The 26,146-nt window shown below is 39.3% G+C and overlaps 1 protein-coding gene across 2 annotated transcripts in view; it reads left to right on the top strand.

Annotated features, from left to right (window-relative positions):
* LOC137429591 (serine/threonine-protein phosphatase 6 regulatory ankyrin repeat subunit C) overlaps window positions 1-26,146 on the top strand; it is a 237,591-nt gene that overhangs the window by 81,961 nt on the left and 129,484 nt on the right. The window lies entirely within an intron of this gene.

Consider the following 26,146-nt stretch of genomic DNA (forward strand, 5'->3'; position numbering starts at 1 on the left):
GACATTTAATATCATTTAGATAGCCGAAATGACTGAACACAAGATGATCATGGTACCGGTTCTCGGAGCCGACGCTCAAGCTGAGGGGTCGGGATCGGAGTTCACCCACTGGCTCAAAACGCTGGAGAATTACTTTGCCGCTCACGAAACAGAGCCCACCGCTGCGGTGAAGCTGTCCGTGTTACAGTCGAAGGTCCACCACACCGTTTACCGGAGCATTGCTCGATTTGTGACGTACGCTACGGCTCTGGCCAAGCTGAAGCGACTATACGTAAAAACACGGAGCGCTGTGCACGGCCGGCATCAACTCTCCCAGCGGCGACAACAACCATCGGAATCGATCGATCACTACGCGCAGGAGCTGCGTTACCTATTGGCGGACTGCGTGCAGGAGGTATGGACCCACGAGCAAGTGCAGGACGACCTGCTCCGAGATTCATTCGTCTCCGGAATTAATTCTGGAGTCTTGAGGCTCCGACTTTTGGAGACCCCGGATCTGACATTTACGGAGGCACTACGGCTGGCACGCGTCTTTACAGATGCCCGTGAACAATCCACCGCTTATGATCACCCACGAGTCGTGGCGGGGACTTCTCAACTCGCGCGACCGGAGAGGGGTACCGCCGAGGATATGGGGGAGGACCCGACCACCACGGCCGAGTCTCTGGGTGCTCCTGAAGCGGACTCCGCTTCCGGCCTAACTGCTGCCGCCGCTGCCCGGCCACGGCCTGACCGGAACGCAAAATGTTATTTTTGTGGGAATCGGCAGCACCCTCGATCTGACTGCCCGGCTCGGGAAGCCATATGCCACCTGTGCTCCACCAAGGGCCATTTTGCAAAGGTCTGCAGGAAGGCCGCTCGGGGCACGCGCCCCCGCGCGACCTTGAATGGGCTTATCGCTGAGCCAAGGGATCGAGCACCGGACGGGGCGCCTCACTCAGCTTTGATGAGCCGACCCCCTTCTCGCGGGCCTCTGGCTGCATGCACAACCTTGGTGAGATACACCGGGCCGCCGAAACAAATGGCGCGAACGCGACCGGCCACGGCGCGACCGACTTTGACTGGCGTTCGAACGCCTACTTCAAACAAGCGACATGCTCCTACTTTGGAAACTCCTCTTGATGTGCGGCAAACGCAGCACGTGACTCGAGCCCCATCTGACGGCGGCTCTTACGAATTACATGCACCCACTCTGGCATATGAATCTGCAGACGGCAGTGATCCTTCTCACGTGACTCGAGCGCCAACTGGCGGCGGCTCTTACGACCTACACACACTCACTCCGGCAAATGAAACTGCTGATGATCCAACTATGCGCTTGTCACGAGGATCCTCCACGGGCTGCCCGAATGACCGGCAAACTGCAGCCGGCGTGGGAACGTCCTCTGACAGTGGGTATTACGATTTCTATGCTCCTGCTGAGGCCCAACCTGCCGACGACGCCCGGAAGATTGCAGCCGGAGTGGGATCCACCCGCGAGGCGCGATCTTCTCGCCCGGCCGGTACAATACCTGCCGGGTCTGCCGGCCTTGCGCAGGCCATCATTCCGCTCAAGGTCGCGGGCGTTTTTGCGCAAGCTTTGATTGACACGGGGTCTACGGATAGTTTTATCGATCAACGACTAGTGCATCAACATGGGTGGCCGGTTCTCGGGACAACACGACGGATCTTCATGGCCTCCCAAGGACTTCGGTTGAGCACAAAAGGGGTGTGTCGATTGAAACTTGTGATAAAGGGACGCACGTTCCCGGACGTGTATCTCATGGTATTACCTGCTTTATGTGCCGACGTTCTGTTAGGACTTGATTTCCTTAAGCGGCATGGACGATTGGAAATAGACTTGGGTGGGCCGGACACGCTTGCTGTGTGCGCCCTCGCTCAGATGGACGTGGAACCTCTCTCGCTGTTCCCCAACCTGACCACTGATTGTACCCCTGTAGCCGTCAAATCGCGGCGCTACTCTCGCGCATACGCGCAATTCATTGCGGAAGAAACGGCCCAGCTCTTAAAGGACGGTATTATAGAACCCAGTAGGTCAACGTGGCGGGCCCAAGTCTTAGTGGTGCGAAGTGAGGCCCACCGCCGGCGCATGGTAATCGACTACTCACAGACGATTAATTGTTTTACACAGCTGGATGCCTACCCCTTACCGGGGATGGACGCCCTGGTACGCCAGGTGGCCCTGTATTCCGTTTATAGCACTCTCGATCTGCGTAGTGCGTATCATCAGGTCCCCATCTCTAGGGCTGATCGCGTCTTTACAGCCTTTGAATCGGGTCAGCGGTTGTACCAGTTCCCTCGACTCCCCTTTGGGGTAACTAACGGAGTCGTTTGTTTTCAGAGGGCTATGGATGACCTCGTTGCGAAGGACAACTTGACCGATGTCTTTGTCTATCTGGACAATCTTAGTTTGTGGGTATGACCAGGAGCATCACGACGCTAATCTGAAGCGCTTCCTCAAGGTCGCGCAGAAATATCGCCTAACCATGAATGCGGCTAAGTGTCATTACTCTCTACGCACGGTAGATCTTTTGGGGTACACCGTGACCCATGGCTCTGTCTCTCCGGATAAGGAGCGTCTGCGACCGTTGCTCGATATGGCTCCGCCTAGCGATCGGGCTTCGCTGAAACGCGCTCTTGGGCTGTTCGCCCACGATTCAAAGTGGGTGCAAAATTTCTCCGTGAAGCTCCGCCCCCTCGTGGCCTGCGACACGTTCCCCATGGGCCCGGCCGCCATGGCGGCCTTCGAGGGCCTTAAAGCCGACATCGCTGGCGCCACTGTAGCCGCTGTAGCGACGATTGACGAGAGTGCCTCTTTCGTTTTGGAGAGTGATCCTCGGATCATGCGATAGCGGCGACTCTCTCCCAAGGGGGACGCCCTGTGGCTTTCTTTTCACGGACTCTCACCTCCGCCGAGCGGAGGCATTCGTCTGTCGAAAAGGAAGCGTACACGATCGTCGAATCAATTCGGCGATGGCGGCCGTACCTGCTTGGGCGGAGTAGGTGATAAATGTTGCTTCTGGGACACCTCCGTTTAACATGGGAAATCCCTATCTAATGTCATTTACCCCCCTGTTTTAAAAAAAATCATAAACACCTCTATTTCTCCCTCTATGAACCTATAATCCTTCTCACCTTATGAACCTATGATCCTTCTCGCCTTATGAACCTATGATCCTTCTCGCCTTATGAACCTATAATCCTTCTCGCCTTATGAATCTATAATCCTTCTAGCCTTATGAACCTATGATCCTTCTCACTTACATGTAATTTTTACCCTATTCCCCCCACTATCCCCTTAATGTAGTTCCTTAGACCACTCTGCTAATGAGCCTATAAATATATTATCTCTTTCTAACTTTTTTAAGAGTTCCATTCTCCTATAGAACTCATCCCCATCAAGTATATTTATAAAGTATACAGGTTCCTTAACCTTTTGTTGTGAAAGTATAAAGTGGTATGTTTCACGGAGGGTTCTTGTTTGACCTCCTCCTCTCCCACATACCATTTTAAAATTATAATATTTATTATCCGATTGATAACCATTAAAGTTCTCACTCCACTCTAATATATTTTTCTTCCCACCCTCCATTACCCCACTTAACAAATGAATACGTTTATCCGTCTTGAGAACCTTCTGACCAGTGATTCTCTCAACCTCTTGAATCTGATATTTTTCACATTCGTTATGTTTTCCATTTATATACCAAGGTTGATTACACCTCCACTCTTTAGTCTGGTTGATACTTGGTTCTATCATTTATATAATAGTAAAAAAGGTGGCGGTAGCCCGTTAAAATCCCTAACCCCCCTTTTTAACTTATCACTTATATATATATATATCTTATATACTTATATAACCATAAGGGAGACTATCAATTCCATTTTCTAAAATAAACCTCTTATCATCAAAAGCCCCCAATGCTTTCTTATTCACCTCTTCTGAATATAATTGATGTTTATAACTTCTTATTCCATTAATCTTTCTAAACTCTTCTTTCTTTGTTGTTAAACAGTTATAATAATCCTTAAAGTTTATTGTTTCTTTAATGACATTTTTCTTTACACCTTTTAACTTCTTATCAGTCTTTTCAACGTTATTCACAATGTATTTATAAGCATAAGCCTTCGACCTCAATCCCACAAATTCACTCATAACATTTCCTCCCAATTCATCCTTGAACTTTCCAATCACCTTTTTATTTTTAGAAGAGAACAACTCACTCTCTGGACTGTAATTACTTGTATCATAGATATTAATGTCCTTTTTCATGTCTGAATAAACATCATCAGTATTAATTTTCAAAATAAAACTATCAGTATCCATATACAACAATGACACATTATCCTTATACTTTGATTTTAGATTAATATAAAAGTAATCATACATTAATGACTTTGACAAGTCAAGAATTGATGTTCCAATGTAAATAGGTTTGTCCATTTCAATACTCTCTTTAACCAAATGGATCGCACAAAAGTTCTCAGTAAAGACCTCAGCTCTAGTAAAACTCGGTCTATTAATTAATTTTGATGCTTGTTCCCAAGATGTTGCTAGTCTGATATTTTGTCTTTTCCTCACATTCTCCATGGTCTTACCAAAGACCGCATTATTCATCAATTTATAAAAGTCTTTCTCAAAATCTGTTTTTGACTCTGTTCTTCTTTGTGTATTAAAATCAATGTACCCCTTTAACCAATGACTTTGATTGAACTTTAGAACCCTGTGGATCTTCTCTACTCTTAGACCTTTTGATAAATATTGTCGCAAATTTCTTTGGTGTAGTACATAATTTTTCTTGTTATATAATGTAGTAAGTAATTTTTTTGTTGATTCACCTATATCAAACGATCGTTGATAATCACTCAACCATTCTTTCTTTGGACTTTCTTTCTCACAAGCAAATGGAAGATCTTTATGTTTGATATGAAGTTCTTCAGGATATTTTAAATCGACCTCAAAATAATAACCAACCTTTGAATCATCCAATTGTTTTTGTGTAGAGATACATACATCTTGTAAAACCTTTGTGTAGTCTTTTTCCTTTACCCATCTTAGTTTCCCATAAGGAAGAGCTTGAGACATTGCCCAGCCATACAAGTTGTTTGCGTCATAGTACATCAAGTAAGAACTCTCTTTCGTTGAATCATAATTTGGAAGATATTTGTTATTTGCTTTTGCGTATCTGCTCGAGCATACTTGTGAAATTCCACCTCTTTTTGCCTTTTCAATCATCAAAAGCATATCGACATCGGTTATCAAATCCAAATCTTGTTTTGTCATTTTCAACATCGCGCTCCAAGCCAATCCAGGTGCTGTGTAGTAGTGAGCAGGATCCAATCCATATCCAGTGCGACAAACAGATCTAAAGGCTTCAAATACATCGGCCAATAAAAGCACATCAGTTTTGAGATACAAATCGTGATACTCACCAAGATTCTTGATGTTATATTTTTCCCAAACATTTTGTGCGTGTACATAATCTTTATCAGATATAAATCTGATATATCTCTCTTGGATTAAATCATACCTCTCTGACAGATGCCAGTTCATCTCCATCAATAACTGCAAATCCCCCACTGCTCCCCTCCCCCAAGGTGTCCCCCAAGGTTCAGTTCTTGGCCCCCTCCTCTTCATCCTTTACCTGTCCCCGCTCGGTCACTTAATCCGCCGTCATGGTCTCCAATTCCACTGCTTCGCCGATGACATCCAGCTTTTCATCTCCACCAAGTCCGTCTCCACCGACACCCACTCTATCCTGACAAACTGCATCACTGAAATAAAATCCTGGCTTCAAATCAACTTCCTCAAGCTTAACTGTGATAAATCTGAAATAATCATCATTGGCCCAAAAACGCTCACAAAATCCACCCATAACTTTGCCCTCAACATCGACGGTATCCCAGTATCCACCTCCCCTCACATCCGGAATCTTGGCGTCATCTTTGACCAAACCCTTTCCTTCGACAAATACACTAAACAGATCACAAAGTCAGCCTTCTTTCACCTGAAAAACATTGCCCGTCTCCGCTCATCCCTCTCCTCCACGGCTGCAGAAACCCTCATCCACGCCTTCATCACCTCCCGTCTGGACTACTGCAATAGCCTCCTCTATGGTTCACCCTCAAAAATCACCAATAAACTCCAATACATTCAGAACTCCGCTGCCCGTCTACTCACTCATTCCCGGACCCGTGACCACATCACCCCCGTCCTTTACAAGCTTCACTGGCTCCCCATCCCCCAGAGAATCCAGTACAAAATCCTCCTCCTGACATACAAAGCCCTCCATAACCTGGCCCCATCCTACCTGGCTGACCTCCTCTCCAGACACACTCCCACCCGCAACCTCCGCTCTGCTGGTACCAACCTCCTGACCCCCTCCATCCGGACCAAATTCAGATCCTGGGGGGACAGGGCCTTCTCCATCGCTGCTCCCACCCTCTGGAACTCACTACCTCACACCATCAGAGACTCCTCCTCACTCACCACATTCAAAACATCACTAAAGACCCACCTGTTCAACGCTGCATTCAACATTCAACCCACAGCATTTAACCCCTGACTATCTCTTCTCCTTCTCCCTCCTTTTGCTTTAAATATTTCCCTATTGATTCTTGTCTTGTCTTTTTGATTCTTGTCTTATATATATGCCGTATATCGCTGCTGTTTGTTTTCTTGATTCTTGTCTTTTTGCAATTGTTGTTTTCATGTATTGTTATGCATTATGTTTTCCACTCTGTCAAAGCGCCTTTGGGCTTCTGGAAAAGCGCTATACAAAATAAATGAATTATTATTATTATTATTATTATATATGACTGTTGTTTAATTTGTTATCGAAATTTTCTTTTAAAGGAAGTTGTGTTTCATTGAATCTCTCAAATGAGTCCATATAGTCATAGGGGTAAATTCCCTTTTGTGTTAGAAAATCTTTATCTGAAAAATACTCTGAAAGACATGGAAACTCTTTTAGATTTTGAACCAAGTTAGCCAATGGACTTGCCATGAATTTAAATGTATCAAGAAATCTGATATGAGTAATAGGAGATGTGTGAATTGTTTTTGTGAATGAAATGTATTTCTGATCTGTGTTAGGAATTGCTGAAATGTGTCCAGATGTCTTTGAAAGTTCATTAATAAATAGATGCGTATCATAATGAGCATTGTTATGAAGAAAGACAGGAATGAAAGAGGGGAGTTGATAATTAATATTACAACTTTGATGAGCTGGACCTCTATATTTACCAGTGAGATGACAATGATCTCTAACCTTTAGACCTTCACCAATTTTTTCCTCACAAATATGACAAACATTGTTTTTTCTAAATTCCCTTTTCTGTTCACTCGTCAAGGACATTGGTTTATTAGTTTCTCTCATTATCTTGGTTAATCGGACACAGTCTTTTTCTAGTCGTTTCACAAACTCCTCTGGGGTATTTGAGCCTCTATACTCCTCTAACTTGTTATATTTATCACCAACGGATGATTTGATATCTATCTATAATTCCAGTAATCTCTGTCTGTACGTCTGTACGTCTGTACGTTTGTTTGTTTGTCTGTGACCGCTGTTTCTCGGCAACCACGGGTCCGATATACTTTTAACTTGCCAGGTATATTGCTGGGGACCCGAGGATGTGCCTTTTCAAGGTTTCATATTAATCGGACAATTACTTACCGAGCTATGTCCAAAAAACGATTCAACCAATCAGAGAGCAGCGAACGATCGCGTGTGCCGAACGTGGCGGGCACACTCTGCCTCGGATGGCACATTTGACAGCGTATTCATTTATTTCACGTTTGCAAACTATGTTGGCGTTAAACTATGTTTTACAACTAATAAAAACGAATTTGCGATTCATTCGCTTTCCTGCGCGTTTGTGCACGCGATGGCGATTGCTTTACCAAACTCCGGAAGCCGTTCGCTTTGGACCAAACCATTGCATGTAAATAGAGGGGGGGGGATTGTCACCACTCGCAAGCCGTTCGCTTTGGACCAAACCATTTCATGTAAATAGAGGGGGGGGATATAATTTTAGATATAGATATAGTACGGGCATGCCCTAGTAATAACAAAAACCGCAAGGAGTATGTTTTTGATATTTATTTGTGTATGAATCTTTTGGATCTGGAGAAGCAGTATCTATTTTTTCTAGAATACTTTCAAAATCAGCATATATAACAAATGGATGTTTGATCTTTTTCTTTTCATCTTTGAATGTGATATTTGAGCCTTCTTTAGGCATATTGATTACCGTTGATTTATGTTCACCACAATAATTTGAATGTTTATCTAATCTTTCTTGTGTATGGAAGAAGTTAAGACAACGCAAACAAATATATATTTTATTTGTTCTTTTACATACTTGTGGTTTTATTAATTTAGCAATATCTTTAATGTATGTATAATGTGAATTTTCCTCTGAATTAAAATATAGAAGATTAATATGAGTTTGTTTACAATTGTCAGAAAGCTTTAAAACCTGAATGCTGTTTGTTTCTGTTAGACCATAAACATTAACTGATAAATTATTTATCTTTTCAAATTTAGGAATATCATTTAAAGCCATCGGAAACTTTAGATCTTTCGTATTTAATGTATTCTCATATTTTTTATAATGAGATACTCTTTCATCATGAAAATGTGGAGGATGTAAGTGTGCTAGAATAGACCAGAGAAAACATTTATTGTCTTTATTTTTGATATTGATAACTGCTTTTCTATTTTTGATAACACTGGGTAAATCAATGTAGGAAGAAGCTTTTAGAGGATCTGATTTAAGAATATGAATGTCTATGTAAATAATTTTTCCTATATTGAATCCACTTCCTACGATTGAATTATCCACATCTTGCTCTTGTTTAATAAGTTCATCATAGACTCCTGATGTTTTAAAATCTTGATATGAAGATATAAAGTGTGGCTCAGTTCTCATGTATGGTGTATCTATAACTCCTTCGTCCTTTGTCATTTCTAATTTTACTCCCATATAAAATTTAAGTGGTTTCATTTCTTTTAGTGTTTTTTCAATCAACGTTTGAACAGCAGGTTTAACTATTTCTACAGCATCAACTATAGACTCTGGTTCAGGAGGTTTGAAGTTAAAGACTCTTATTTTAATATGTTCTTTGAATGCGCCATCAGAGTTTTTAGTTGTGATAAAATTTGATAAATGTAGAATTGTTTTAAGATGTATTTCGAAGCCTTTCTTGAGGATATTTTTATTACATGCAGAACAGTGTTTTGTTTCCTTCTGAATAGGAGATAGTAGGTGAAGTAGATTAAATGTGTGTTTGTTAGTTTTAAGGTGTCTTTTGTATTGTTTATATTCTTGTTCACAAACATCGCAATACGTTGCTTTGATCATATTTATTTATATAGTAAAATTATACTTAAAACAAAGTGCCTTTTTTAGAGGCTTTTTAAAAGATGAAACTGTGCTTAAAGTAAAACACCTTTGAGCTTTTCAACTCGTTTTATGTGTATAACTTTACTTAAAGTAAAACACCTTTGAGCTTTTCAACTCGTTTTATGTATATAACTTTACTTAAAGTAAAACACCTTTGAGCTTTTCAACTCGTTTTATGTATATAACTTTACTTAAAGTAAAACACCTTTGAGCTTTTCAACTCGTTTTATGTATATAACTTTACTTAAAGTAAAACACCTTTGAGCTTTTCAACACGTTTTATGTATATAACTTTACTTAAAGTAAAGCGTCTATGTATTAGCCAGAAAGTTTAGATACTCTAGTTCATCAATTTCAATTTCACTATCTGAGTCATCAATAAAGCTACTCTCATAACTATCATTTGAACACAAACTATTAGTATCATAACTATCTTCAGATCCTAGACTCTCAGTATAATAACTCTCAGAGTATTGACTGTTAATATCACTCATTTACATACCATTAAACTTCCATCAATATCTATATATTATCTTTCATTAGAACTAATAACCACAATATTTTTTACATTAAATGTTATTTTCAAATAATCTCTAATAATCAGAGTACGGAATGATAGTTCACCACTAATATTCATATTATTAATTTCACCCACATCTTTGGGTCTATTAAAGAATATACAAATGTTTCCTCTAGAATCGTTGATGGTCTTATCATTCATTTTCAAAGCTTCTTTATCAATGACCTTTTCAAGCTTTGAGTAAATTGTTAGTAGTCGTGGAGAAACTTTTGTCAAATTTACTTTAATAGAGTTATTAATTAACATAGCTTGTCCCATAAATTTAATAAAAGGACACATGTTATTCTCCATTATGGGTTTAATCCAAAAATTTCCATATTTATCTTTGTTCAATTTAACATCTTTGACATATTTTTCTATATCTTCCACCGAAGTAGAGATTGATTGAAATTTGTCTTTTGTGTTTTGAAACATTGTATTTATTAGCTAATAAATTTGCGTTTAGTTTAAGTAAAGTTATATACATAAAACGAGTTGAAAAGCTCAAAGGTGTTTTACTTTAAGCACAGTTTCATCTTTAAAAAAGCCTCTAAAAAAGACACTTTGTTTTAAGTATAATTTTACTTTATAAATATGATAAATTCTGAAGGATATTTAGAATTTCCAGACTCTCCATATGATAAATTAGAGAATTGTCTGGCTTGTGGTAGAGTGGGGCTTAATACAGAATCAGAAGCATATAAACAATGTATTTTCTGTGATTATCTTCTAATTAATGATAATAAAAAATATAGAAAAATATATAACTCTTTTAAATTAGAACCAAAAATGAATTACTTTACAAGATTAATAAGAGAGATGAATGTTAAGTATTATGGTGATAATACACCATTTCTTACAAGGGAAGAGACTATTTGTATTGAGGAAATGTATAAGGGTTTAATGATATTTATTATTCAAAATAATTTTAATGGAAATGTTAATACAAGATACTATATAAACAAAATAATGGATTATTTTGAAATTAAACCTGAACTCAGGATAAAATATAGAGTTTCTCAAAAAACTCAAAAAAAGTTAGATGACTTGTTTTCCAAATATATAAATGAATGATTTTTTACCTGTTTGGGAAAATAAGATAAAATTTAATAACCATAAAAATCTTCCAAATTCATTGAGATGTCTAATAGTCGGTTCAAGCGGATGTGGAAAAACCTGTTTACTTTTAAAGATGCTCCTTAGTCCTAATTTTTTAGATTATGATAATTTAATAATTTTTACAAAGTCAAGTTTTCAACCTGAGTATCAACTACTCTCACAGGGTTTTAATGCGGGTCTTAAAAAGGAAGACATTATCGGTTTATTTAAACTTCAAAACAAACTAAATGATTATAATATTGATGATATAATACAATTATTTTGTGATACACAGAAATCAAAATCAAAACCAAAACCCATAACTTGTATTCTCAGTGATAATACGGATGATATACCTTCACCTCAAGATTTAGATAAATCAAAAAAGAACCTCGTTATCTTTGATGATTGTGTTAATGAGAGAAACCAAACAGTAATGGATAGCTACTATACAAGAGGGAGACATTCTTCTTGTAATTGTATTTATCTTAGTCAGTCATATTTTCAACTCCCTCGGCGCTCAATAAGAAACAATGCTAATACTTTTATTTTATTTAAGTTAAATTCAATAGATACAAATAATTTTTGGAGAGATAATTGTTCTACATTACGTAGTAAGAAGGAATTTGAAAATAATATGAAACACACGATTGGAAAATATAAATATATTGTTGTGAAACAAGATGAGATACTAAATGATATTTTTCAATAAATAAATACAGAAAATGATTACCGAAGAAAGAGTAAGAAAGTTTAAAGAACATCAAGAGTTGGTTTCAAAAGTTGTAAAGCAACAGGAAGACATAAAGAAGAAAAGGAGACAGAAACTAACTGGTGAAGAAGCCTTTGAAAGAAAACAAGAGAAATTTTTTAAACCACTTTTAAAAACTCAACAAACGATTTCACCTACAGTTCCCATGGTAGAATTTACTCCAAAAAAATTTCAAATGCTCAAAGATTTTAGTCAAATGACAGAGCAAGAACTTGGAGAATTAGAATATGATGATGAAGGATTATTTCGGCATCTTGAGAAGGTAAATAAACTTTCCAATTATATTGTAGAAGCTCTTCAAAACAATGAATATTTGAAGGGTTCAAAAACCAGAGCAGGTCTCATTCCAACAGAAGAACCAGCACAGTTCCATCTTGTGAAAGAAAAGTTATTGATATTTAATGATAAATTGGTGTTCTTAAGTTCTGACCAACCAAATGTTGAATTAACCCCAAGATTAATGTTTCTTCTAACAAAAGATGGACATTCTAATTCACCTTATTTTGATGAACCGCTTGATATGGAAAGAGAGGAAGATAGAGAGTATATTGAGTTGCTAAACGCACTTGATTATGGAGTTTCTGTTGCTGGTAAAAGTAAGAAGAATGAGAAGGAGAAACATATTATTGATGTTTTAAGTAAGCTTGGTTCGGGTGTTAGTTTTCTTCCAAATGACCCATCACAATTAGTTAATAGGTTATTATTGTTGTTAGGTAGTAAGAAGGCTGGAAACAACAATTGTTTTAATGAAGCATCCGCCATTTTAGATCAGTTGATGAATATGAAAATAATTAATAAATGTCAATACAAAGATATTTTATTAGATATTAAATAAGATGAGAAGCACAATTCTTAGTTTTAATTTCACAACGAGTGATTACACAGCTTCATTCCCTTACCCACTACAACTTGACCCCAAAAAAGAATATGAGGCTTCTTTGTTGTCAATGGAGACTTACAATACCCTTTTTAATATCACAGAGAAAAACAACAAGTTTAGTTATAATCCAGGAAGTGGATATAAAACTATAACCGTTTCACCCGGTGCTTACGAGATTTCTCAAATATCTTCAGAAGTCTCTCGCCTTATGAAAGAAAAAGGTGATGAACCAAAAAATATTGTAATAGATATTCAAAAACACACTTCAAAATCAACTATTAAACTTAAAAATAATTATAAAGTTGATTTCACGATTGAAAATTCGTTCAGAGAGCTATTGGGGTTCTCTTCTAAAAAGATTGAAATTAACGGGACGTTTTACAGTGATAATGTCATTCAAATATCCTCCGGTATAAATTCAGTATTAATTCATTGTGATTTGATTGATGGTGCTTATAACGATGGAATAAGAACAAATACAATATTTTCATTCAGCGCATACTCAACCCCGATTGGTTATAAATTTAATATGGAACCAAAAAATCTTGTCTATTTACCTGTGTCAGGAAAAACCATATACAGAGTAAATTTTAGGATAACCAACCAAGATAATCGTATGATATCCTTTAATGATGAAATTATATCCATCAGAATTCACCTACGTGAAGTTTTTCAATAAATAAATAATGGTTATTGTGAGAAAACACGAGTTGGGAAAATATAAAATAATTACAGGGGATGGGATGTTCCTTTCACCATACTATAAGGGTGAAGGTATGTTTCTTGGGAGAGGATACTATAAACCAAAGAGACAACGGGGTGTGGGACATCAATTTAGAAATAAAGGAGATGGGATAATTGATACTCTAATGGGTATTGGTTCAACCATCCTTAAACATAAAGACCTAATTGGTTCAACTGCTTCAGCCGTGGGCTCAGTTGCGGGTGCTATAAAGAGTATAAAAGATGCTCAAAAGGAGTCTCATAAATTACAAGCAATCAAAGAAATTAAAAAAGGTAAAACTCAACTATCTTCACAAGAACGACAAAAAATCATTAAAATACTTGGGTCGGGGTTTCAACGATTTTAATGCTATATAAATACAAGTATGGAAGCGATTGATAGTATCTATGATTTGGATGATACGATTATCATTTCAAACTCTACTAAAAAGGAAGACTATTTTAAGGTAAATGCTATAACAGGAACAGACTGGAATTCAAACGGAACAAAAAGTTTTGAAATAAATAATCAACAAACTTACTTGAATATAGCTGATAGTTTCTTGCTGTGTAAATTTAAATTCACTAAGGCTGCGAATAATACTAATGCTACACTCGTAAATGATTTCTTCTGGAAAATGTTTGATAGTGTCCGCCTGTATATTGGAACACAAGAGGTTGAAGCGGTTGATTATGTCTCTGCTATATCTGAAATGATGAAATTTACACTATATTCGTTTAGTGATAGAATGGGTAAGGGAGCTGTTGAAGGTTTTATTCCTGATATGTCAACGGGAACAAATGCTGACCCTGGTTATAGTCAAAGGAAGTCAATGTATAATGATGATACAAAAGCAGAGAATAGTTTTACGGTAGCAGTACCTCTGAAAGGTATATTTGGATTTTGTGATTATGATAAAGTTTTGTATGGGCTTAAAATTAGATTTCAACTACAAAGGAATGATAATGTAAATAGGTTGCTTTTTGGGGATGAAAATGCTTTTGGAGAAAATAATAAATTTGTTATTAATGATTTGTGTTGGTATATCAGTGAATATACTCCTAATCTTAAAACGGAAGAGATGTTAAATAGAAGACTTAACTCAAAGAAACCGCTAAATGTATCATACCTTAAAAGAAGATGTCAACACGTTAAACTGGAACACACTACCTACACTTGGAATTTGGGTGTTCTTGAAGGAAAGCCACGATACCTATGGCTCATTTTTAAGAAACCAGATGGAGAGGACGGTACTAATAAGAATAATGCCCTGAGTGATAATGCTAAGGTGAAACAACTTCGGGTTTCTCTTGATGGGACATTTTATCCGCGAGATAGATTGGAAATTGATTGGGAAAAAAATGATTATGCGGAAGCCTACAAGTCTTACCAAAAGGTGTGTGAAAGCAACGGTAATAATGAACCTATTTTGGATATGGTTGCGTTTCAAAAACTTTATACAATCTACACAATTGACCTGAGTTCTCAAAAGGAAACTATAAAGTCTAATAGAGTGGATACTTCTCTATACATTGAAAGAGGAGAGAATGAAGAAGTTGATGCTTATTGTTTGCTTTTGGAGGAAACAGAATTACAGATTAATACAGATAATGGTGTTATGATTAATATCACATAGGTTTTTTCTCATAAATAAATGGTAGGGGTATATGTTAATCAAATCAATCTTGATAAATTAACATCTTGTATTCAAAATCAAAAGCCTTGTATTATTAATGTTAATACATTTCAAAGAAAAGGAGCAGTAAGAATTGATGTTTTACTCACAAGAGAGCAGGTGAAAACACTAAATGATGTTGGATCACTTAAAATTAAAATGACAAAACCTATGTTAAAGAAATATTCAATAGACGAGTCAAGAGGAGGATTTCTCCCATTTCTAATTCCTTTATTTGCTGGTTTAAGTGCGGCGGGAGCATTGACTGGTGGTATTTCAGCAGCGATAAAAACTGCTAACGAAAGGAAGGCACAACTAAAAGCTCAAAAAGAATTGGAAAGACATAACAAGGAGTTGGAGAAACAAATTAGTGGAAGTGGTGTAATTGTAGATTTTGCTCAAAAACTTGAAAGTCTACCTGATAAAGCTAGATTGTTAGTTGGAGATATGCTTTCCTCTATCGCTCAAGCGGGTGTTAAACTAACTAAACGGGGTAATGGATTGTATCTTTCTCATAAATAAATGGATAAATGGTTTAAACAATTTGGAAAGAATACAACGTCAAATATAGAACTAGCTAAGTATTGTAAAACACTAAAAATTGATAATGTGGTTATTTGTATGAGAGATGAATTAAAAAAGTTGTCCAAGAATACAATGAATATTATTATGAATTTAGACACACAGAATGGTTCTCATTGGGTTTGTATTCATAATAGTCAGGATAAATATTATTTTGATAGTTATGGTATGCCACCACCTGTTGAAGTAATACAATTCTTACAGAATGGTGTTTATCAAACATTTCAAGTTCAAGAAATTAATTCTAAATGTTGTGGTCAATTATGTTTATATGTATTATTTAAACTCAACAATAATGAAAATTTTTATGATATCATTTTTAATCTAATATAAATGACTTATGTTGGAAAAGATGGTTCTATCTTTGGAAAATCCTCTCAGGATATTGATTTATCAAATTATTATACAAAGGCACAGGCTGAACGACAAAAATATAGTGTAAGTAAAAATATTAATATGAAGAATACTTATAAATTAATCAATTATCCAAACCCTACAGATGCGAATGACTTAATTAGATTAAGTGATTTATCACAATATATATTTTTAAAGAAAACAGCACGTTTTGTTAAACAAGTAAAATTTACAACCACAACACCTGGTTATACTGACCATACACCTTTCCTCATTGAATTTAACTACCTGCTTACAATTGAATTTTATAAAGAAGGACATTTAGTTAATATGCGAATTAATAAATGGGGGTATGATATGCCTGATTTAGGGTATAATTGGTCTTTTTCAATAAACATAGAAGACCTACATGATTTAAATCAGTCTCGTAAAGAAGAATATTATCCACTTGGTGAAGATAAGGATTTATGTGGAAGTACAATTAGCAAACAACAAATACGTGATTTTAAGAAAAGAAAAATATATGATAGTATAGCGATGGTTCGCATGACAAAGAAGGAAGGTAATGAGATAAGGATAGAAAGCCGAGGAATACAAACCGATTTGGTAGTGGGAAGATGGGGTGGTATTACCTGTCATAATATTAATCTCACATATATTTCTGATACATAAATGGCAGGAAGAAGACTACAAGAGAATTATAATTTTTGTATTCAAGGATACCTACAAGAAAAGGGTGCTCGGTATTACATACCTTATGATTTGGAGCATATACATGGGAATTTTGTTATTAAAAACTGGCCTTATACTGATATTGTTAAACCCACAAATAGAGACTTGTTTAAAATATTAAATAAAAATGAACTTCTCAAAGTTATGAAATATAAAACTCTTTTAGAAATCGTCAACAAATCTTATTGGTATCCTATTATGAGAAAAATAATTATAGATACAAGAATATCTCAAAATCCAGATGAGTATATGTATAATATTCTTTGGGGTTCAAACTCAAGGGTAGCAAGGGATGAGGAAGGAGTTGAAGAAGAGAAGGAGGAAGGAGTTGAAGAAGAGAAGGAGGAAAGAGAGAAGGAGGAGAAGGGGGAAAGGGAGAAGGAGGAGAGGGAGGAAAAGGAGAAGGAGGAGAAGGATGAAAGGGAGAAAAAGGAGAAGGAGGAGAGGGAGGAAAGGGAGAAAAAGGAGGAGGAGGAGAGGGAGGAAAGAGAGAGGGGGAAAAAATATAAAAATATGACCATTCCTGAGATTAATGAAAGATTGAAGGTATTACGACAAATAAATAAATCTCAACGCACTGAAGAGGAAAATAAAGAATTAATGACTCTTCCGAACTTATTGGTTTTTAAATTTGCTATAATGAATTCAGAGCGCAGATATACAACATATAGTTGATGATGTTGGTGTTATTGACTTTAGTTAGTTTTATTTGTAAATAAATGGAGGAGAGAGTGAAGTCATTTCTAAGGATTCTTTATGTTTTAAAAATCAAGATAGAAATGTATATGTTGAAAACCAAAAAGGTTTTGGCACTATGTAGAACTTTTTCTCATAAATAAATATGAGTTATTGTCTCAAATGTAAAAAGAAAACTAAATCTAAAAATATCTCTTATGTTAAAGCTAAAAATAATAGAGTTTATCAAAAAGGAATATGTCAAGTGTGTGGCTCTAAAAAGTGTCAATTCATCTCTCCTAAAAGTGGAGGAGACATACAAAAGTTTTTGTCAGGTAGCAAATTTACAACAACTGGAATTCCAGGGGAATTACACCTTCCAGGGTATTCTTTCTGTGGCCCAGGAACAAACTTGGATAAAAGATTAGATGAGGCTGACAATCCTAAACCTTGGTCTAAACCTACAAATAGGGTTGATGAAGTGTGTATGAAGCATGATATTGCTTATGGGAAAACCACTACATTGACTGAAAAACATAAAGCCGACAGAGAAATGTTGTATAATTTGTCTTTGATACAAAATCCAACGTTGAGAGAGAAAGTTGATAGGTTTATTGTGAGAAATTTGATAAATGCTAAATTGAAACTTGGCCTTGGTTATTCACCCTCAAAAAACTATTAGGCTCTCATGATGTCATCAAGACTGAGGAGCTTTTGGCTGATGAATTACATAAACCTATAATCACAAAGTTTAAAAGAAGGAAAGTTTATTCTAAATACACCGACCACATATGGTCCGCTGATTTAATCGAACTAAAAAATGATAAGGGATACAAGTATGCTTTAACCGTTATTGATTTGAGGAGTAGATTTGCTTGGGTTGTTCCTTTGAAAAACAAGAGAGGTTATACTCTGAAGTTAGCCTTCCAACAGATATTTAATAAAAGTAAAAGAAAACCAAAGAAACTGTGGACCGATGAGGGAACAGAGTTCTATAACAAAATATTTATGAAATTTCTTAAGGGGGAGGGTATTAAATTATACAGCACCTTTAATGAAGGAAAAGCAGTTGTTATTGAGCGTTTTAATCGTACTTTAAAAGAGAAATTATATAAAAAATTCACACAACTCGGTTCCCAAAAATGGGTGTATTTTATTCAGGATATTGTAGATAATTACAATAATACAGTTCATTCATCAACAAAATCAAAACCATCAGAAACATTTACAAAATTAGAATATGAAAAGGAGATTAATTTGAGAAAGCCCAAGTTCAAAGTTGGTGATATTGTAAGAATATACAGATGGAAAAGTCATTTTGAGAAAGGTTATACAAAGAGATGGACTAATGAATTATTCAAAATCGTTGATGTAATGGATACTATGCCTTGGACTTACAAATTATATGATATGAATTGGGAAGAAATCTTGGGTTCATTTTACTCACAAGAATTACAAAAAACAAAACTGATAATTCATTAAACAACAACCATCCATACTTTCATCCACCCAGATTAGCTAATTTAATTAGTAGTAATAAAAAAAAATTAAATAAATAAATAAAAATCATAAGCCACACCCACACAGACCCCACCCACAAACCCCACCCACACAGACCCCACCCACACAGACCACACCCACACAGACCACACCCACACAGACCCCGCCCACACATAAGAAAGCATTGGGGGCTTTTGATGATAAGAGGTTTATTTTAGAAAATGGAATTGATAGTCTCCCTTATGGTTATATAAGTATATAAGATATATATATATATAAGTGATAAGTTAAAAAGGGGGGTTAGGGATTTTAACGGGCTACCGCCACCTTTTTTACTATTATATAAATGATAGAACCAAGTATCAACCAGACTAAAGAGTGGAGGTGTAATCAACCTTGGTATATAAATGGAAAACATAACGAATGTGAAAAATATCAGATTCAAGAGGTTGAGAGAATCACTGGTCAGAAGGTTCTCAAGACGGATAAACGTATTCATTTGTTAAGTGGGGTAATGGAGGGTGGGAAGAAAAATATATTAGAGTGGAGTGAGAACTTTAATGGTTATCAATCGGATAATAAATATTATAATTTTAAAATGGTATGTGGGAGAGGAGGAGGTCAAACAAGAACCCTCCGTGAAACATACCACTTTATACTTTCACAACAAAAGGTTAAGGAACCTGTATACTTTATAAATATACTTGATGGGGATGAGTTCTATAGGAGAATGGAACTCTTAAAAAAGTTAGAAAGAGATAATATATTTATAGGCTCATTAGCAGAGTGGTCTAAGGAACTACATTAAGGGGATAGTGGGGGGAATAGGGTAAAAATTACATGTAAGTGAGAAGGATCATAGGTTCATAAGGCTAGAAGGATTATAGATTCATAAGGCGAGAAGGATTATAGGTTCATAAGGCGAGAAGGATCATAGGTTCATAAGGCGAGAAGGATCATAGGTTCATAAGGTGAGAAGGATTATAGGTTCATAGAGGGAGAAATAGAGGTGTTTATGATTTTTTTTAAAACAGGGGGGTAAATGACATTAGATAGGGATTTCCCATGTTAAACGGAGGTGTCCCAGAAGCAACATTTATCACCTACTGGGCGGTGTTTCCAAATCGTCACAGACCAACAAAGCGTTGCATTTATGTATGACACCTTACATGCTCAGCGCATTAAGAACGAGAAAATCACCCGTTGGCGTATCAAACTCGCCGACTTCTGCTACACCATCAAATACCGCCCGGGGAAGGATAACCTGGTCGCCGACGCCTTATCGAGGCCGGCCACTTGCGCGGGGGTTGTCACTTTGGAGGGGCTGCGCACTTTGCACGGCACTATGTGTCATCCCGGGGTAGCGCGTTTCGCGCATTTTTTGCGCGAGGGGAATCTGCCGTACTCGATTGAGGACATCCGCCGCATCTGCCGTGATTGCACGATCTGTGCGGAGCTCAAACCGCGTTTTTACAGCCCTCCTATGGGGACGCTCGTTAGGGCTACTAGACCGTGGGAGCGCTTGGCGATGGACTTCAAAGGGCCGCTGCCGTTGTCGAGTAACTCTCGTTATCTGCTCACTATCGTCGATCAGTATTCACGATTCCCTTTTGCTTATACGTGCGGGGATATGTCGGCTGCCACGGTTATTCGGTGCCTGCAGAATTTGTTTTCTATGTTCGGGTATCCGGCCTACGTGCATACCGATCGGGGTGCGGTGTTCCTGTCTCAGGAGGTGAGGGGCTACTTGCTCCAGCATAATGTCGCTTCGAGCTACACCACCCCGTACCGGCCCCAAGCGAATGGGCAGATCGAACGCTTTAATGGGATTATATGGAGGGCCGTCATGTTGAGCCTCCGGACCCTCGACCGAGGCCTCGATAAATGGGCGTGGTCGCTACCTGCCGCTCTAAACTCGATCCGGGCTCTCCTATGTACTGCCACCAACCAGACTCCTCACGAGAGACTGTTCCACCACCCTAGAAGCTCGGGTAGTATCCAATCTTTGCCCAGCTGGCTCGCTGAGCCGGGGCCCGCCTATCTCATACGAGCGGTTCGCGCTAGCAAGTACGACCCCCTTGTTGATAAGGTGCGGGTCCTCCAGGCTAATCCCGAGCATGCTCGCGTGTTAACGGCGGACGGCCGCGAGTCTACTGTCTCCGTACGCCATCTCGCCCCATGTGGGGACGACGACCGGGATATCGACGAACCCATCTACAAGTCTATGGACTCTACCGAAGCTTCCTCTATGGAACTACTACCGTCACTTCCGTCGTCACCCACTCCCTTGCCCGAAGGCGCTGGGGCGCCCCCTCCGACACCCACCTCCGGCAGCTATTCCGACGCGGGGGACTCCGGGCTTGGGGACGCCGTACCCGGTAGTTTCCGAACACGAACTGGCAGGGTAGTTCGCCGCCCCGACCGCTACGGGTGGACCGACTGACGTGGATTGACGTGACCCATTCGATTATTGCTGACGCTTGTTTGCAACCTGCCGAGCGGCAGTATAGTTCTAACGGCGGGGAGAATGTAGTGAAATTATACCGAAGGTGAACCCAGGGTGTGCTCGCTTAAAAAGGGGCGTCGAAAAGACCCGGGACAACCGGGGCGCACGAACACTCCAGCGGCACTTACTGTGACATAGTCCTGTAGTTTGAATGGTATGTACGCCCCTATATGCTGCGCTGATTTGTTTTACCTATTGATATCGGACATTGCCCATGTAATACTCTGATTCTAATGTCTGTTGCATGAATGTATTTTTACAGGATGTTACTTCAGATCTAAATGATATTAAACCTACCCAAGGGAAAGTCGTGTCTGAGCTTGATTTTCACGACACTGAGTATGGTAGAGGATGATGTGGTTGAGCTTGAAAGTGGTTGGATGTCAATGAAAGATAGTCTGTTGGGAGCCGTTGGTGAGGTATGTGGATGGACAAAAGGACCACCGAGGCACTCGGAAACATGGTGGTGGTATGATGAAGTTGGAAAGAGGATTGACGAGAAGAGGAAGAAGTTCAAGGAGTGGCAGAAGGCGAAGGGTACGGGGGCAGAGCATGAAAGTTATAAGGCAGCTAAGAAGGCTGCAAAGAAAGAGGCAGCAAAGGCGCAGGAGGCATCGAGGAAAATATTAGGAGAACGCTTGGATTCAGAAGAGGGTCAAAGAGAGGTATTCATGATTGCAAGGGAGATAGCGAAAGAGAGGTGTGATGTGATGGGGGTGAGTTGCTTGAAGGATGAAGTGGGACAAATCGTTGTGGACCCACATGGAATTAAAGGAAGATGGAAGAGATATATGGAAATGCTGTTGAATGCAGATAACGAATGGTATGGTGGATGGTAACATAGAAAGTAACCCAGTTTTTGGACCGGCAGAGAAGATAACTGAGAAAGAAGTTGAGGAAGCGATAAATGCAATGAAGAGTAGAAAAGCGGGAGGGTGGACAGGAGTTGTGGGAGATATGTTGAAGGCAGCAGTAAGTTGGGGTGTGACGAGAATGACAGAGATCTGTAATCTGGTGGTGAAAGAAGGCCGCATTCCAGTGGATTGGGAACTGAGTACCCTCGTCCTTCTATACAAGGGGAAAGGTGACCCTCTGGACTGCGGCTCGTATCGAGCGATAAAGTTATTGGAGCATGGAATGAAGGTATTGGAAAGGGTGTTGGAGAGGAGGATAAGGAAGAAAGTGAAGATCGACGAAATGCAGTTTGGATTTATGCCAGGAAGAGGAACGACAGACGTGCTTTTTATTCTGAGGCAGTTGCAGGAGAAGTACATGGAGAAGAGGAAGAAGTTGCTTCTTGGGTTTGTTGATGTGGAGAAAGCATTCGATTGGATTTCAGGCAAAGTAGTGACATGGGCATTGGGGAAGTTAGGAGTGGAGGAATGGTTGATCAGAGTTGTGATGGCAATGTACGAAAGAGTGCGCACAGCTGTAAGGACGAAGGACGGGAACAGTGGTGAGTTTGAGGTGAAAGTGGGAGTGCATCAGGGGTCGGTATCAAGTCCACTACTATTTATAGCTGTGATGGAGGTGCTGGCTCAGAACGTAAAGGAGGGTTTGCCTTGGGAGTTGTTGTCATGCAGATGATCTGGTGTTGATTGCAGAAAGTATGGATGGACTGAAGGAAAAGATGAACAAGTGGAAGGAATGTATGGAGGCAAAAGGTTGGAAGGTGAATATCGGAAAAACGAAGGTGATGGCAATTGGTAAAACATGTGGTGAGGTGGAAAGAACTGGGAAGTGGCCGTGTGCTGTGTGCAGGAAGGGTGTCGGAGTGAATTCCATTCAATGTACAATTTGCGCTGAGTGGGTTCATCAAAAATGTAGTGGTTTAAGAGGGTCATTAACCAGTGTGGCAGCTACATTCAAATGTAAGGTGTGCACAGAGGGAGCTGCAGATGGAGGAAATGTTGAGTTGGATCTTGGAGACGGTGTGAAGCTGGAAGGTGTGAAAACATTTTGCTACCGAGGAGACACGCTGAATGGAGAAGGTGGATCAGACTCGGCAATGGTTGCTGGAGTGAGATGTGAATGGAAGAAGTTTTGGGAACTGAGTGGCGTGCTGACGAGGAGGGGAGTGTTGTTGAAGCTGAAGGGAAAGGTGTATGCTGCATGTGTGAGAAGTGTTGTGATTTATGGGAGTGAGACATGGGTAATGAACGTAGAGCAGCAACGAAGGCTGGAAAGGGTGGAAATGTGAATGGTTCGATGGATGTGCGGAGTATCGTTGAGAGTGAGAGAGGAAGACAAATGATGAATTGCGAAAGATGATGGGAATGGAGCCTGTGTTGGATGCTGTGAAGAGGAACAGGTTGAGATGGTTTGGTCATGTGTTGAGGAAGGATGAAAGCGACTGGTTGAGAAGAATGATGGAAATGAATGTAGAAGGAAGTAGAGGACGGGGAAGACCGAGAAAGACTTGGCTAAAGAAGGTGAAAGAAGAAATGCGGGCAAGGGGGTTAACAAGGAGAGATGCAGAAAATAGGGCAAAATGGAGAAGATTGTCATGGGGCCCACAAGGCTAACCCTTGCTCTAGCAGGGAAAATGGACTTAAAATGCCTGTTGTGTTGTTGTTGTTTTAAGATTAATTAAGAGGCTTTAAGGCAGAAAACAATTTTTACTTGTGAAACTGTCCTTGTCTTTCCTTCGGCCTTGCTTGATTGATTTTGATTTTGGCCTTGCCTTAATCCGATGTCAATACTACTGGTCGTTTGTGTGCAGCCTCTGGTTGGTTGGCTGCATCATATTTTCTGGAGGTGCAGCTGTACTGCTGATGCAGTGCCCCCCATTACCAGTCAGCTGGTATTCATTTTTCCGACGTTGGAAGGATGACAGGTTGAGTCAAGCCACCTGGTATTAATTCAACGGCACGATAGGGGCTCAAACTCATGACCCTAAGATCTCAAGGCAGCCACCTTAACCGTTAAGCCAACACCAGCCTTGTCAATACTACTGTTCTTGTCCTTTATTGGGCCTTCCAATTTCTACTCCTTTTCTGTGACACTAGTTTTGGTGTTTGTGGCCTTGACCCATATTATGCCACATGAAAGGCAGGCTTCTGCAAAGAGAGAACAATACTTGTTAATGCTGTTCTTTCACATTCCTCACAAGTAATAAAAATTCCAAACTTGCACTCTTATCATTCCTCCCCTTTTGTGACGTGATTTGGATTCTTCGCATCTTCAAGATTTTCTTTTTTTCCCTTGGGGGGTGGGGGGGGGGGAAGCAGAGGAGGAGGAAATGGGGGGGGGGAGGGGGGTATTTATGGGAGAAGGGTTCTTTGTGTTCCTTTTGTCAAACTGCCGATCTCTAGGTAACCCCCTGCCACCTCGTGCTATCTTCCTTGTTTTCCCTCAATCTTTGACATTTTTGATAACCCCTTACCCTCTGAACATTTTTGTTTACACTTTCCTTCTTGGCAGTCTTATTTGAGCGTGTGCTCTTCGTCAGTCCAATCCTGTGAACTTCCTCATTGTGCTGTGTACCGGTGTGTTCTTACTTATCTGGCATACCTGTTTGTCTCTCCCTTGTCTGCAAATTGCTCTTTCCCTCTCCACCTCCTCTTGTCTTCTGGGTGTTTATTTCGAAGAGATAATATGAGAGTAATGATGTAACATGTGTAAAACAACATGTTTCTCCCCCCACCCCAACTTCTTGCTCTCCCCCGAACCGGGTTTTCAAATCCTTTTACATTATCTGTAACCGTTAACCATGATCTTCAATTAAAAACGTGAAACATCAACAATTTCTTGTTGGTTTTAGTTAAGGAATTAATAATGTTTAAAAGCTTCATATGCTTCAGAAAAAGACGTGTCCATCTTTTGGGGTTAAAATCGATAAATCCTTTATGCTTGCGATTTATTTATTTGTTTTAGCCAAGCTTGTCAGCCAATTTTATTCCAATTGTTATTTGTTTTTCTTCAATGTGAGAACATGGTGCAATAATCCAAGGAGGAAATTTAATTTGCCTATTTTGATGATGTATCGTATTTTTGACCAAGATTTGTAATTGGGTCGAACAGGCCTTTGAAACCCTTGTGCTCTAACGACTTGAACCTTAAGATGGGTTCTGACCCATTTATTTATTCATCCCCTACCGGTGTACACCGGAGGGGACTATAGGTTTGCACTCCGTCTCCCTCCCTCCGTCTGTCAGTCCGTCAGTTTGTCAGTCTGTCAGTCCGTCAGTCTGTCAGTCCGTCAGTCTGTCAGTCTGTCAGTCCGTCACGCAAAGAACAGCTTTCCGGACTTTTTTTCTAAACGCTTAATGCTAATGATTTCAAACTTGGCACATGGTTTCCTCATGATAAGTTACATATCAAGTTCGAACTTCACGACATTTCGATCATTTTTGACAAAGTTATGGCACTTTGAACTATGGGAATTCTGATAATTCTGATGATCCTTAACTCGGTGCCATTTTATGTTTTAATTTCCTTTACAAAAAAGATTTTCTCTGCAATAATAGGCCCGATTGAGATCAAATTTTCACCATAGGGTGGACTCGGTCTGTAGAATATTTTAATGGTAATTATGACGTCACAGGTCACGTGGTTCGGCCGCCATATTGTTTTTCGTGTACCCCCTTTTCTCTGCAACGGCTGAACAGATCGAGGCCAAACTTTGCAGGCAGAATCGCATACCCATGACGAACAAGAAAGTCAACGAGCATGACGTCAT

This window comes from Myxine glutinosa, chromosome 6 (assembly GCF_964187855.1).
Source record: "Myxine glutinosa chromosome 6, kmMyxGlut1.1, whole genome shotgun sequence".
In the NCBI taxonomy this organism is placed as follows: domain Eukaryota; kingdom Metazoa; phylum Chordata; class Myxini; order Myxiniformes; family Myxinidae; genus Myxine; species Myxine glutinosa.